Below are 13237 nucleotides of genomic sequence, written 5' to 3'. Positions count from 1 at the left end.
AAATCCAATATTCAATTTAAGTACGTCCAATATGACCCCTGCCACTTACTCTCTACTATCAAAAGGCTTAACATTTGTTCCACACTCAGGTATCGATAAGTTTGAATTATTTGAAGATTTAATAGCATTCTTCGAGAAAATCCGCCTCGTCTTTTTTTGCTCATCTAACTCCATCTATGATACAAACTAATAAATCAGGTTAGATGTTAAAATAGACTTTTACACCAACCGCTGAGCAAGTACTACCTGAAGTAGTAATATTTGAGCAGGTGGTACACCAACAAATGATTGCTGCGACAAAATTTGTCCAGAGAACACTTTATAATATACAAAAAGAGGAATACCAAACACTACTTGATCTAAAGAACACCCCTAAAATCACTATAAAAAGTTGTGACAAGGGTGGTGGAATCGTGGTTCTAGATACCACAAGTTATGTATCTAAAATGGAAGAAATGTTGAATGACACTAACCTCTACAACAAAATTACAAAAAATCCAACTGATAAAATAAAAACAATAATTCAACGACTGACGAGCAAAGCTCTTTAGGATGGACACGTATTTGACAAAGAATATGCCTATTTGAATGTGCCATATCCCAAGATGACTAGTCTATATGGGGTACCGAAAAAACACATAAATGAGACGAACCAACCCTATAGACCTGTTGTCACCACGATAGGTTCTATTACACAACCACTTTCTAAATATCTTGATGCCATCTTACATTCGCACATTAACAAATTGCAGCACATGTCCAGGACACAATGCATATTATTAATCTAGTAGAAGGCATCCCCTTTAATCCACATTAACAATGGCTTGTAACAATGGACATTAAAAGCCTCTATAGTAACATCCCTATTCAAGGGGAATAACAAGCAGTACAGTGGTTCATCCAAAACATGAATATTGACTGTAATGAAACATTTATCATCCAGTGCTTCAAAATAGTCCTTGAGGAAAATGTATCTAAATGTAATGGCCAGTTGCATAAACAGGTCAAAGGCGTAAGTATGGGTGCTTCTTGCGCACCTACGGTGGCAAATATCTACATGGCCCAATTTGAATGCACATATATTTACAATGAAGTGGCGCCATTTTTTTAATCCATCTTGAAATGGTCCCGCTTCATAGATTACATTACATTTTTTTCATTTGGGTAGATACTGAAGACATTCTAACTGAATTCTTAACATGGCTGAATCTGTGTGACATTAATATACACTTCACTTTCACCTTCAGTAACATCGAGATATAGTTTTTGGATATCATCATTAAGCATGTCACAGGAAAACTGGCGGTTGATCTCTTCACCGCTTTCATCCCTCATCACAAAAAAACAACATACCCTTTTGGCAATTTCTTCGTTTGCGCAGAAATTGCACCAGTATCCATGACTTTGACACCAAAGCTTAAGTCATGAAAGAAAAATGTATGTGGGTATCCTCACAAATTACAGAGAGACTCCTGTAAGAGGGCTAGATTTTATGACAGGTAAAGGAGAACAAGGGTACCCCGATATGTGAACCTGGGGTTGCAATATGTTTTAGGGAATACAGTGGTTCAAGGTTGGCCTTACTAGGTCCAGAGGAGTAGTGACACAGTGTGTCTTTATATTTTTGCCTTTATAGAAAGGACTACATTTAATGTAAGTGTGGTACTTGATTAAATGCGGGAGCAGGATTGTAGGAAAACAGTTGGAGTTTATTTTCATTAAAACAGAAAAAGGCTCAACAAAAATAATAATTTATACGTTCAGGTGCTCACATAAGTGGAAAGGTGCGTATTGTGACTAAGTGAGGAGTGACATAAAAGCAGAACATCACATTGACAACCTGGAGGGACTCCAATTTAACTGTATACGATAAAAGGGGTCCCAGTTTGGGTGGTCTACGACGTTTTTATCTTTATCCTAGTTAAGATCTTCTTAAGGACAGAGTGTGAGCAATCTGAAATTAGCACTTATGGATAAGACGAATAAGGAGAAAGGATGAGTCTGATTCTTCTTGTTGAGTTGCAACGGACAAGTTGTATGTTGCACTTGGAGAGAGAAATATGAGCAAAGGATGTCTTGTGCTTCGAATTGTTGCTGCCAAGATAATGCCCAAACGTGGGTTTGATTTTGTGCCGGATGAATAGGCGTGTGGCTGGTCGTGGAGTAGGAGAGTTTGCAAGTTCTCTGGGGGTTGGTGCTTGTGGATGAGCTCAGTATCTAATCACGAGAATGCCGGGTAATTAGGACGGGGGCTGTGACCATTCATGTGGACAGGGGAAAACCTTCCTGGTCAGCGCGCAGCATGGATTTGTCGGCATGGCGAATCCAGAAATTGATGTCAGTTGACACTACCTATGATGTAACTTGCTGAGATACTACATCTTTTGCAAAAATAGAGGGGCCTCGCATGTTCCAATCCTACCTGGGGCCCCACAAATCCTAGGACCGGCCCTGGGCCTAACGGCCAGAGCTGTCGACTCTGGAGCTGGGGAACCAGGTTTCAGCTTTGGCGTCAGCTCAGCATCCTGTGATTCTGGGCAAATCACTTAATCTTCCTGGGCCTACCAAAAAGGAATGTGTCCTTGTGTAACGTAACTGATGCTCATGTAAAGTATTCCAATACCTTTGGGTCAAGTTCGCGCAATATAGCTCTGTAGGAAAAAAAACCTCCCTGTCTTACATTTCAGCTGAAGTATTTCAACTGTCAGAATTAACCATCCCATGACAGTTGTCTTTCCACAAACCGTAGGGGAACTGTTTTTCTTAAAATAAAAAAGTATGGGCAAATCGTGCCCCTCAGATCCCGCTCACTTTAATTACTTCTGATAACATTACTTCAAGTCCAGGTCTTCTTTACCACAGACCAATGACCTGCCCTCTCAATTTACCTTGTCTGCTACCATTTCCAAGCCTGATATTCTCAGACTGTATGCAAGATGGGTTGGGGGTTTTAAGAAGAAGAAGAAGGAACATGCACTGGACTTTTCAAGGTTAGACTTCCACAGGATTTCACTATGTCGTTAAGGGGCACCCTCATGCTATAGTGGCTGTGACCAGAAAGACTTGACTAAGATATAATTTCCACTGACCTAACTGGCTGGCTCGAACAAATGCAATGCAACTTTGTAAAGTAAGAGTAAATAAAATGACCATTTCGTAAATGGGGCATTTGTATCAACTGATCACAAATTTGACACCAATCAGTCAGCCTACGCCAAACCGAGCACTGCAACATCCATAATTTTCATACATTTGGGCAAAAACTCTGGGCCTCATTTACAATGACGTGGGCAGCACAGCAAACCTTCCTGCTGCATGCACTACCTTGTGTCAAAAGAAAAGGGCGGGAATGCACCGCATATATCAGGTGTGCCCATTCCTGTCCTTTCCCTTTGTGATGGCGCACAAATGGCTGCCATGCGCTAACGTAGGCACCCTTGCGCTACGGTGCAAGCGTGTCTGCGTTTTAAGGATGATTGTTTTGGTGCAGGAAGGCACAAACTAACCTGCAGAAAAACAATCGATGGAGGAGATTACCACTTTCTATTTGTGCTGCAGAATGCAACTCAACTCATGTAGAAAGCGGACAAAACAAGGAGAAATAATGTTATTTCCCCTATTTGTGCCTCCCCGACGCCACCTCCGGGGAAGCATAGGCTTTCGACGCTTTCCCAGGTTTATGAATCTTTTAAATCTCGGAATATGTCAAAGGCCATGGGTGTTATGTGGGAACACCTACCGCAACGCCCATGCCACGCCTCCCTGTCGCAAAGCGACATGCATTGATTGCCTTTGTCCATATCTACTAGGCCATGAAAAGCCACGAAATGTGACTTTACCTGGTCTTGTAGATATGGCCCTGCAGTGTGCGCCCCTGGACTGTCACTAAAATTAAATGAGGCCCTCATTTTTTTTATTCTGTAATTGTTTGCAAATCAAAATTAAAAGGACTGAACTCGGGACTGTTATTCTTCTAAAAGTCTCAGATATATAAACTCCAAAATATTTAAACCTGTTAAAGGTGAAAACTTTTTTACACTGTCAATACACTCATTTCTGAAAACCAACGTCACCTTAAATTTTAAACCATCCTGAAAAGAAACAACGGATGTCAGTAACAAAAGGGGTGAATTATGGACCAGTAATTTACATAGGGAATAAATAACTTCAAACATACCCAAATGTAACACGTATGCGTGATTATACAGCGTGGACGGTAAATTGCAACTACTTTTCTCACATATAGTTAATGCGGCACAAACAAAAGCAAAGGTTCTAATTTCCTGGTAACCTTTCCAAACTCGTCTTATTGTTTAGATGTAAAGTTTGAGACAGTGTTTACGTTCTTATTGTAAAGACAAGAGAACGGCTATATTTTCTTTGTGTTGGCCATAATGAGGTCATAGATGGGAGGTGGGGGCCGCATTGCAGGAAAGATTAAAGCCCGGGGCAATAAAAGAAAGGAAAAGCTCGCGAACTCTGTGTCTCCGTCAGCAATGGCTCTCGGGGACAGGATTAATCACCGAAGCAACCATTAAAACTTCAAGAAGATTGCTTGTAAACCTTCAAGCTGGGGCCATAAAGCATATTTCTTGCCATGTAGCATCCCATATGGTGAGGCTCAGCGGTTTTCCAAAACTAAGGGGCCCTTCGGCATTCACATCCCCCCCAACCACCCCTACCACCCCCCAAATATTCCTTCTTGAATTTAGCCCTGGAGCAAGACACTATTAATTACATTAATTCATATTGTTATTCCCTCAAAATAATTTATAGTGTTATCCCGTCAAATTAATGCATATTGTTATTCCCTCAAGTTAAAAATGTTGTCAGTGGGAGGGTGTGAGACAGAGAGATCAGACAGTGACGCTGTTGCTTGGACCGTTTTCTTAGGCCGAATAAACATTTCGATCTAACCCAGAGTGGGCTATCAACATATTTGCATCACGTTACTTGGCTTTACCCATAATGCAATGCGAAGCATTAACACCCATGATGAGCGTATTTTCAATGACACTGGAAGTTCCAAAGTGCCATTTTGCATCCCTCCCTCCTCCCCGCGGGGAGAGCCGGTCGTGCTTGGAATCTGATTCTTGTGCCTCTTGAAAGGAGGATTCATTTTTTACAAACAACGGAAGAGGGTGAGGTGTGTTCTTCCGCTTTCATGTTGAAATATTTAACTAGCAGCAGGGTTGATTAGTTTTCTCATAGCCTTGGTTGTATTGTCAGAAATAATTGGTGGAAAAGTGAACAGGCACAGTTTAGCGAACAACTATTGGCAAAACCAATAGATCTGGCTTTTCACATGCACAAATAAGCAAACAGCATTTGTGCATGCTTATTGCGTTGCCGTATTAAAATCATTTTAATACGGCAACTCAGGCATGCACAAATGCTGTTTGCTTATTTTTGCAAGTGAAAAGCCAGATCTATTGATCGCTTTGCTTGTATTTGGGTCTTACTCTTTACAAGTCAGGAACTTCATAGGAGGCGGAATGATACACCAAACAGAACATTTTGTGAGAGAAAAATACTCCTCTGACTGGAGTCATAGGTCAGTGTCGTTATATTTTACTCAAAGAATTGGGAACAATGGGACTCATTTATGAGGCCGTGCGTCACTTTTTGTGACGCACCAGCAGTGTAAATAATGTGCCTTGTTGCACCATATTTACAAAGTGACGCGTCTACGTAGATGCGTCACTTTGTAAACCCCTGCGCCACATTATACCTGCGCCAGGTATAATGTATGCAGGGGGGGCGTTCTGACGCAAGAAAGGGTCATAGAAGTGAGGCAGTGAAATCTATAAGATTTCACTGCGCCACTTCTAGGACACAAATGCGTCAATTTCTTACGCCTGCCTCACAGCAGGCGTAAGACTGACGCAAGTCCTTTCACATGGGGCTTGCCCCATGTGAAAGGAAACATTGCTGGAGTTACGTCACTTTTGTGACACACTCAGGCAATGCGTCACTTTTGCGCCATACGGATACGTCAGAAATACTGTTGTATCTGTAACTCCTTGCGCCATGATGCGTCATACTGTAAATATGACGCATCATTGGTGTCGCAAGGAGTGCGCAGTGAAAAGTGACGCATCACTGTTTTCACGCAGCGATGCATCACTTTTCATAAATGAGGCCCAATAAGTCTGGCAGAAGATGATAAGTTGGACTATAAAGTAGAGGGAAAAAGACCCAATTGTTTCGCATTTGCAGATCTGAGGTGAGGAAACTTATAAAACATCCATGATGGGCTGAGAACAGTGTTCGCAGACCTAGCCTGGGTCTGCAGACTTGCAGCAGTGAATCCACACTGGGGCCACAAACACAAAAAAACAAGCATTGGCATATCCAATAGGGCTCGTCTTTTAAGTGTTTAGCCATAACTAGTGGCTTTGCCAATGTGTAAACGTTATGTTGTAGAGCAATGTGGCTGCTGTCTAGCATGCTGAAAAGTTGTAATAATAAATTGTTATAAGCATTTCTGTTCCCGACTAATGCATAACGTTTGGACAGTTGATAGCTGTGCTTGTTGTGATATTGTCTTTTTTTTGTTTGTAGTAGATTTGTGTTGTTGCTATGTAGTATGGCTAAAGGTTTTTGGTGTAAAGGGGTGTTGAGTGAAGGTTTGTAAATTAGAGTGGGTGCCCCTCCCGCACCAAAAGAGTGTGTTAACAACCTAGGTATTAAGATCAACCATTCGCTCTCAATGCAAGATCATGTAGCGGCTGTTGCGGGGTCCTGCTATTTCAGGTTAAGGCTGTTGAGGAAGATCTTCCCCTTTATCCCATTAGAGCATCGCCGAACTTTGACCCAGGCCATGGTTATCAGCCATTTGGACTACGGTAATTCCCTTTTAGCAGAAGCTGGGCCAACATCTCTCAAAACATTACAGGTGATCCAAAATACAGCAGCCAGGCTGGTCTTGAACATGCCTCCTAGATCATCTTCGATGCCACTGCTGAGAAAGCTGCACTGGCTGCCTGTAAAGCAAAGATCCATCTTTAAAGTCTGCTGTCTGACATTCAATGCCCTTCAGGGGCGAGGCCCAAAATACTTGCAGAGCAAGCTGGTGAAACATATACCTAGCCGGCCACTGAGATCTAGTTCACAACTACTGCTACATGTACCCCGAATTAGACGCCATAGGTCAGGAGGCAAGGCCTTCTCCTACCTAGCTCCAAAATATTGGAACAGCCTCCCTATTTCCATTCGAGAAATTTCATCCTATCAAACCTTTAGCAAACATCTAAAGGCTTTCCTGTACTAAAGGCTTCTCTCTCTTTTGCTTCGTCTTCCTCCCTTGGGTAGGGTTCTGAGTAAAGCGCCGAGATGCCTCACGGTGATTCGTGCGCTATACAAAAGGATATAACATAACAGAACATAACAGAGTAGAGTGTAGAGCTATTGGCACTGTAAATGTTTTTTACATATGTGTTTTGGAGTGAATGTATGTGGTGTGTAGTGGAATTATGTGGTATGTTGTGCAGTGGAAATATGTGGTATAAAATTGTGGTATTTAGTGCATAAGAATTATGTGGAGTGGGCTTGTGTGTTATGGAGAGTAATTATGTTGTACGGTATTATGTGGTGTGGAGTATTATGTAGTGGAGTTTAATTTTGTGGTGTGCTGTTTAAGTTTGTGATGTGGAGTTATATGGTGTGGATTGTTGTATATGTGTGTTATTTAATTGTGTTTTTTGTATTATGTGGTTTCATGTTGAATTATGTGGCGTGTACTGGAAATGTGTTCAGTTTGTGTGGCGTAGAACTGTGTGGCGTTGAGTGAAATTATGCTGATCGTAATTATGTGGCATGGTGTGGAGTGTATTTATGTTGATTGTTGCTATGTGGTATAGGTTGGCTTTATGTGGGGTGTATTTATGTGGGAGTGAGTAGAGTGTTATTATGTAAAGTTGAATGTAGTTGTGTGGAGTGTTATTATGTGTAGTGTAAATATGCTGGGTGGTTTTGAATTGTGGGCATAACAGATTTAGAATGCTTGACTCCACCAGTGTCCTAAGTCATCAATTTTACCGACCTCCCCTGAAGTAAGGAGGTGAGTTTTCAATTGAGGCAAGTACAACGACTTCCACAAAAAGCTCGAACCCTTGAGTTCCATTACTACTTATCCAGGAGCAAAAATGTTAGGAACTGGCTGGGTGTGCGGCTATTTTGTTAAAAGTGCCTGGAAATCAGTTTGGCATGTTAGGAACTGGCAGGGCGTGCGGCTTTGTTATTAAAAGTACATGGAAATCAGTTTGGCCAGCGCCCTTATGCTGACTTTCACTAAATGAATGTGAAACATGCACCCCGTCACCCCCAAACATCAATAGTTGCTCAGCCCTAGTATCACAGAAACGGTAACGTACCAAGATGGCCCATGCTAGTAAGAGGAATTGGCCTAATGGCTAGAACTGTTGACCTCGAAGCTGACAAACTAGGTTGTAGTCTTGGCAGGGACACTCAAAATCCTGTGATTCTGGGCAAATTACTTAATCTCTCTGTGCCTTTCAAAATGAATGTGTTCGTCTGTAACTCAACTGGTGGTCATGTAAAGTGCTCTAATACCTTCGGGTCGAGTTCACGCTATAAAAACTCCCCCCAAAAATAGCACTATTTACACACTTGTATATCTATTTTTGTTCTAATCTGTATGCAGACTCGCATACACATGATACATGCTTACCAATGTAGCCACAGATATACATACACATAGTTTAAACTTGAGTGTCTCCCAGGTCAGCCCTGTCCACATAGAAAACAGCCTGCGGAGCTCCATGGCCAGAGCAAGGCAGGTCTGCAATACTATTCTAAACAAAAGGGAAGATGTACTGTTACAAGAAGTCTTCACTTCTGGTCTTGGTACGTCACTCAGAAACCCAGGAATGCCAGGAATCCATAAGATGGGACAATGGAAGGAGCGAAGGGGGTAGGGAGATATCCTCATTATACTTGCTCCTGCTTGACTTCTCCATTTCCCCCTCCCAAAAGTTAACATAAACAATGTGCTGTACACCACAGTGAGACTGCTTCTCCCAAACACACGTTTAAACAAATAATGTCTCAGGGATGCAACCCCCTCCTTGACACATGGGTGGGATCCTCCAAAGACATCTAACTGTGAAAAAAAAAAGTGACTTCTCGCTTGCATGTTGATTGAAGCCCCGGCCATGGTCAAAGAAGCAACGCAGACTCGCTATGCTTAAAGGAGAAGCGTTTATGCCTTTTGTTGCTGACATTGTGCAGTGGTCGCAGTTAACGTGTGGTGCAGCGCGACAGTGCATCATGGAGTGACAGAGCAGAGTCAGCTCTCACAAATGGAAATTCCTCCTTTCTCTCCGTGTTTATTTTGGTTGCAATGCAAGCAAAAACACCATTTTAAATGTTTAATAAGGAAGGATAGCAGAACTAGCACATTGTCACTTGTACTCATGTGCACGCTAATCGGGAAATACGCTGGAAAAATTAAAGTGGTTTTGTGTGAAAGATGAAGCGCAGCGGCCGTGAAGCGGCACTGCGGTGATTACGGGAAAGGAAACACGAACACTTGCAGGCAGTGCTCTTTCGGATGTAAAAAAATAAACCTCCCTGAGCCAGTAACTATAATGGGATAAGTTAAATGCCATAAGTAATCGGGGTGATCCATGGGAGGGAACAAACAACAAACAGCTGCTTTTAAGCACTCGTGCCCTAAAAAGTTTATTTGAAACACTTTACCAAGAGCAGCAACCAAAACAAGCAGTTCAGAGTGGGTAAAAATAAACAAATTGAAACAGCGATTTTTAAGCACTAGTGCTAAGCACTCGTGCTTGTGCTAGCATACCCCTTGCGGGAGCGAGCAGCAGCACGTGGTCCATCCAATTAGCAGGCGCACCGCTGCTCGCTCCCGCAAGGTGGATGCCAGCACAAGCACGAGTAATGAAAAATTAGCTGACCAATTTCTAAAGGTCATCTACTAGGGCAGCGCATACGGGCTGCCAAGGCGAGACCTAAGAAAAGAGGTCAGCATTCGTTCAATTGGACACCCAGTGGCCCTGCCACAGAGCACGGCCTAGTGCAAAGACCATGCACAGTGGGGTTGGCCACTTACAACAGGTTAGGCCAGGAACATGTAATCAATAACTCACACACTAAATGCAATGGTTACGACCTCACACGTGATGTAACCAATTTAATGACAAATGAGGTAGACAATCTTAGAGATGAGAATGCACATCATATTACCCTTAACAGTATGAAAGATATAGAAATTAATTAACATTATCTTATCGTTTGAGTATGTGTAGGTATTTAATTAAGTGGTGGTTTTATGTGTCAGTAGTTATCTGTGTAAATATTATGAGTTCATAAGCATTGCATTTTGTGGTGTGAGTTATAGTTGGCATGACTTTTGTGCAAATTATTGATTGCGGCAATGATAATTACTTGTGAATATCAGTGATTTTTCAGTTTTAAATAATAACCATAATTGTGATTTCGCTATATATACATATGTTTATGCATGTTTAGATTACCCATTAGCAGGTACCACTGGGTAGTTATAGTTAGGATTGACTTTCCATAGACAAGTGCCGTTTTACAAACCTTCACGAAACTTTCTAAAAAAAAAGTTAATTCACGTCCGCTCCTTCCTGGCAAGTTTCAGAGTGATGTGTCAAGCAGGGGTTGAGAAAAAAGGGGGGTCCCAAAACGCGGTACCTGGGCATAATAAGGCTCAGGAAGGGGGGGCATATCCCCCTTCCCTCTTTTTATTAGATTTGGCTCCAGGGGATGAGGTCCCTGGGGTTCAAAAATGTTTGGGGAGCGGGACCACATGCCCTTCTCTCTTTTATTTACATTTTGACCTCAGGGATGGAGTCCTGGGCCCTAATTTGGCTCAGGGATGTGGTCTGAGTGCCTTCTCCCTTTATCAAATACTCAGCACTGGGGGATGGCATCCCCTGGGCCTAATAAGGCTTAACTCTGCTAAATATAACTGGGAAATATCTGTGGTTTTCTTTAGTTCCAAAATGAATGTTGTCACTGATATATTCACCTAAATATAACATTACTTTAACCTTTGTTTTTTAAACTGTGAATATATATATATATATCTATATATATCTATATATATATATATATATATAAATATATATATACACATTAACATTCACGTTTGAACAAAAAAAAAAAGAAATTCACAAGTTATACCTAGCAGAGCTAACTGTAACATGCACCCACCACGTACTGCTTATGCTTATATATATTCACTGAAAAAACCATAGGTTATAGACCATATATAGTTAGGAATTAGCATTTAAAAAACCTTATTTTACTCACACAAAACCATTGAAATTCCATATATAGTTAGTTGCACTAACTATATATCGTGCACCCGCAATCCACTGCTGATGATGTCACATATTACATCATTCATGACATGGTCAGTGACATCACTGATGACATCACTGATGACATCTCAAATGACATCACTGATGACATCACTGACGACATCTCAAATGACATCACTGATGACATCATCCAGTGACTGTGTGTTTCTGTAAAGTTTAAATATGTTTTACATATTGAAGAATGAGTAGATGTAGAAGTGTCTGGATGAAGGATTTAGTAGGTGCGTGACTGACTGTATGAGTGAGTGATTAAATGTGTCTCACTGAATGCATGGGTTAGTGACTAAACTGTCTTAATTTGTGCATCATTATGTCTGTTGTTCTGTAAACTGCTGCATGTGTTGATCAGTAGCTATATGAGTAACTATATGGGTTATTGATTGATTGCCCAAGTATTTGCATGGGAGACTGAGTGTGTGTGTGGCTGGCTGGGAGGTGTGTGACTCTGTGCAGATCAATGTGTACTACTATCAATGATTGTATAAGAGACTAATTATGTGTTAGTATATGGTTGAAAACGTAAGGTGCTCTATGTTTAACTGTATAAACTAGAAAATGGAAGTGTGATTGATTCTTTACAGGACTGACTAGGTGTGTGAGTAACTCCATGGATGAGTGGCAGAGTGTGAGTGTCTGTATAGGTGTATGAGTGCATATGATAGTGTTGTAAAGATGAGTGATTGTATGTATGAATGATTGTATGGGTGAATGAGTGAATGTGTGTGTAGACGTACGAATCAGTGAGTGCGTATGTAGTAACTAGTATTGGTGTGTCAATGGTTTCAAAAATTATACTCTGTATTTAACACTGGGTGAAACAGAGGTTATATTAAAATGTGAGGAGATGCATTGTATTGTCACATGAATGATATCATCAGTGATGTGGTCATTGATGTCAAATGAGATGTCATCAGTGATGTCATTTGAGATGTCATCAGTGATGTCATCAGTGATGTCACTGACCATGTCATGAATGATGTAATATGTGACATCATCAGCAGTGGATTGCAGGTGCGCGATATATAGTTAGTGCAACTAACTATATATGGAATTTCAATGGTTTTGTGTGAGTAAAATAAGGTTTTTTAAATGCTAATTCCTAACTATATATGGTCTATAACCTATGGTTTTTTCAGTGAATTTTCAAGGTTTTGTAAATGCTAATTCCTAACTATATATGGTCTATAACCTATGGTTTTTTCAGTGAATTTCAATGGTTTTTTAATAGCAAATATCATAAGCTGTCGAATGTCAAGTACGTGGTAAGTGAAAACATTTTCGTGTTTATGCACACTGATCTGCTTTGAATGGTGCCCCCCCCCCCCTCATTTCTATTAGGAGTACTCTCTCTTTGCAGATAGTGAAAGGTAGTTAACGCAGGCCTTTGCCCCCGTTGTAATCCGTCGTGCCTGCTTCTCTCTCCATTTGATTGATTGTTATCCAAGTATTTACTGTTTTAGAATTAGTTCTCTTTGGTTCATTCTCTATTTACAAACAAACACAGAGTCGCAATACTCTGTTTAGTCTTTGCAGATAACGAAAAATCGTGTAAAAAAAAAGAAAAGGAATCGAGTAAAATCAGTAGGCCACTAATGGGATCTCTTTTTGACCTCGCTAAAATAGAAACATTAGGAACAACCCCTCATGACAAATACAAAACTAGTGAGATGAACTGAACTCCACACAATGATGGCTGCAAAACAGCTCGGCTCCGCCACCCACCCCGCCCAAAATAACGATAAAGAGCGGCTGCCATGATTGGTTGCGGAATGGCCACAACGGAGCTACGAAATGGTGCTGCTCTCATGCTAACCCCAGCTTCAGTCTGAAACATCCAGAAA

Source organism: Lissotriton helveticus, chromosome 7 (assembly GCF_964261635.1).
Source record: "Lissotriton helveticus chromosome 7, aLisHel1.1, whole genome shotgun sequence".
Lineage (NCBI taxonomy): Eukaryota > Metazoa > Chordata > Amphibia > Caudata > Salamandridae > Lissotriton > Lissotriton helveticus.
The sequence above is the reverse complement of the archived record's forward strand: the minus strand, read 5'-3'. Positions refer to the sequence as shown.